Here is a 3685-nt window from a genome sequence, read left to right as displayed (position 1 = left end):
AAAAAATAAATAGAAAAAAATTCTAATTTTATAGTAAAGTTATTCATAAACTAGTGATTCACACAAATTTTTAAAAATTCAATTTAAACTATTTAAAATTTAAAACTAATGGCACTAACAGAAAGTTTATAATTTTTGTGACCTAAAAGCAAAAAGAAATCACTAAAAAACTGTAAGTATTTAGTTGTAAGTAGAAATAAAAAATAAATAGAAAAAAAATTCTAATTTTATAGTAAAGTTATTCATAAACTAGTGATTCACACAAATTTTTAAAAATTCAAATTTAAACTATTTAAAATTTAAAACTAATGGCACTAACAGAAAGTTTATAATTTTTGTGACCTAAAAGCAAAAAGAAATAAAAAATAAAAAACCAAAAAAATGTAGAAATAAAAAAGAAAAAACCAAAAAAATGCCACCTACTGGGTCTCCACGGCCTGAATACGACTAGAAACCCTACATGGGCCAGGATTCAGGCCCGCAGAAGGCCCAATAGGCCCACAGGCAAAGCAGTGTCAAATTAGGCCCATAGGCCTGCAGTTCAGAGGAGTTCAAGAGGGAGGAGGCAGCAGAGCTTATAAACTGGTGTTGGGCGCTGTCAACTAGCGATGTGGGACTAAACTTTTGGGCGCGGGGCGCACAAGGGCATTGGTCCCGGTTGGTGGCACCAACCGGGACTAAAGGGTGCATTGGTCACGGTTCGTGGCCCCAACCGTGACCATTTCCCCCCTTTAGTCCCGGCTGGTGCCACCAACCGGGACCAATGGGCTTCGCTTCCCGCCCTTTGGGCTGCCGAAAAGAGGCCATTGGTCTCGGTTCGTGGTAGCAACCGGGACTAATGCCCACCTTTAGTCCCGGTTTCTGCCACGAACCGAGACTAAAGCCTCTGCTATATAAGGCCACACTTTGGAATTTTTCATTCTCATCTTGCAGTCGCCCGCCCGACGCCGCCCGCCCCCATCGTCGCCGTCGCCAGGCTGCCCCGACGCCGCCCGCCCCCATCGTCGCCGTCGCCCGCGCCCATCGTCGCCACCGCCCGCCCCCATCGTCGCCGTCGCCCGCCCCCATCGTCGCCGTCGCCCGCGCCCATCGTCGCCGTCGCCCGCCCCGGCCCGCCCCCGTCGCTGTCGCCCTCGTCCCTACCCCGACGCGCACCGCCCCGTCCCGCCCTCGCCGTCGCCCGCTCCGGCCGGCCCCTTGCCCGACGCCCGCCGCCCCGGCCCGCCGTTGCCGTCGCCCGCGTTTCCTCTGGTCCGGCCGGCGCCCTAGCTAGCATTTTTTTCATATATATGCTTTTTTTCATATATATATATATGCTTGTTTTTTATATATATGTATACATATGTTCTCTGTGTATATATCTATGTTCATGTATATATGCAAAAGATTAGGATTAGAAGAGGGAGAAGAATATTAGGATTTTTTATATATATGTATACATATGTTCTCTGTGTATATATCTATGTTCATGTATATATGCAAAAGATTAGGATTAGAAAAATTAGGATTTTTTTTCTGTTCATAGATTTTTTTTTTGTGATATTAATTATTGTAAATATGAAAATGTTTGTATATTCATATGAACAAATGAATTAGAAGAGGGAGAAGAAGAGGGGGTCGAGGGTCGTCGAACATGAGAGGAGGAAGAGGATAAAAAAAGAAGAGGAATAAGAAAAGAAAAAAGAGGAGAAGAAAGAATAGAGGAGATGATCTTCTCCTCTATTCTTTCTTCTCCTCTTTTTTTCTTCTTCTTCCTCTTTTTTTAATCGGTAACGAGGGTCGTCGAGGGTCGCCGAGCGGTAGAGGAAGAAGAGGATAAAATAGAAGAGGAAGAAAAAAAAGAGAGGGGTCGACGGTCGCCTAGGGGTCGAGGGTCGAGAGGGGGTCTAGGGTCGCCGAGAGGGGAGAGGAAGACGAGGAGAAATAAATAAGAAGAAGAAAAAAGAAGAAAAAGAAGAGGAGAAGAAGAAAGGAATAGTGGAGAAGAAGAGAAAATAGAATATATTCTATTTTCTCTTCTTCTCCACTATTCCTTTTTTCTTCTCCTCTTCTTTTTCTTCTTTTTTTTCTTCGACACGTGGGGGGGGGTCGAGAACGTCGGACATTCATGAGAGAGGCGAGGAAGAAGGGGAAGAAGAGGGAGAAGAAGAGGAGAGGAAGAAGAGGAAGTCTTCTCCTCTATTCTTTCTTTTCTTCTTTTTTCTTCTTCTTCTTCCTCTTTATTTTATCGGGAACGAGGGTCATCGAGAGGTCGAGGAGCGGTAGAGGAGAAACCCTAAATAGAAAGTATCGTCGGTGTGAGATACATGTACCGTCGGTGTCGGACACTACACCCACATCCCACAAGTGGCGCGGGCTTCGACGCCCACGGCACTTGTGGGACGTGGATGTAGTGTCCGACACCGAAGGCCACATGTATCTCACACCCACGATACTTACTAGCTATTTAGGGTTTCCTCTACCGAAAAGAAGAGGAGAAATAAATAAGAAGAAGAAAAAAGAAGAAAAATAAGAGGAGAAGAAGAAAGGAATAGTGGAGAAGGAGAGAAAATAGAATATATTCTATTTTCTCTTTTCTCCACTATTCCTTTCTTCTTCTCCTCTTTTTTTTCTTCTTTTCTTCTTCTTCTTCTTCTTCTTCTTCTTCTTATTAGCCGGAAGTAGAGAGAGGTTTCCTAGTGTCAAAGTATTGAAGAAATCCATGCCTTCATCATTAACCGGAAGTAACCAGGGCATGTTGGTACGAAGTTCTGCAAAGTTATTCTGGAATGGAGTCCCGGATAGAATAATCCGCTTTTTGGTACGAATTCAGCAAAGGCCTTCCAAATAGCGATATTTGGAAGGCTCTTGCTGAACTTTGTACCAAAAAGCGAATTATCCTATCTGGGACTCCGTTCCAGAACAACTTTGAAGAGCTTCGTACCATCATGCACATGTTACTTTCGCCTAATGATGAAGACATGGTTTTGTTGAATCCTTTGACACTAGGCAACCTCCCGACCCCTCGGCGATCCTCTTGAACATGAGAGGAAGAAGAGGGTCGTCTAGGGGTCGAGGGTTCCAGGGTCGTCGAGGGTTCGAGGGGTCGAGGATCGCCGAGGGGTCGAGAGAGGTTTCCTAGTGTCAAAGTATTGAAGAAATCCATGCCTTCATCATTAGCCGGAAGTAACCAGGGCATGTTGGTATGAAGTTCTGCAAAGTTTTTTTGGAATGGAGTCCCGGATAGAATAACCCGCCTTTTGGCACCAATTCAGCAAAGGCCTTCCAAATAGCGATATTCGGAAGGCTCTTGCTGAACTTTGTACCAAAAGGCGGATTATCCTATCTGGGAGTCCGTTCCAGAACAACTTTGAAGAGCTTCGTACCATCATGCACATGTTACTTTCGCCTAATGATGAAGACATGGTTTTGTTGAATCCTGAGACACTACGCAACCTCCCGACCCCTCTGCGATCCTATCGAACATGAGAGGAAGAAGAGGATAAAAAAAAGAAGAGGAAGAAGAAAAAAAGAGGAGAAGAAAGAATAGAGGAGATCTTCTCCTCTATTCTTTCTTCTCCTCTTATTTTTCTTCTTCCTCCTCTTTTTTTTATCGGGAACGAGGGTCGTCGAGGGACATAGATGTAGTGTCGTCGTTGTCGATATATACCCCCTCCCGATAGCTTACTATGATTAGGTAGCTAGT

Source organism: Triticum urartu, chromosome 3A (genome assembly GCF_056163025.1).
Source record: "Triticum urartu cultivar PI428250 chromosome 3A, HENAU_Tu73, whole genome shotgun sequence".
NCBI classification, from domain to species: Eukaryota; Viridiplantae; Streptophyta; class Magnoliopsida; order Poales; family Poaceae; genus Triticum; species Triticum urartu.
Note: the sequence above shows the minus strand (reverse complement) of the source record.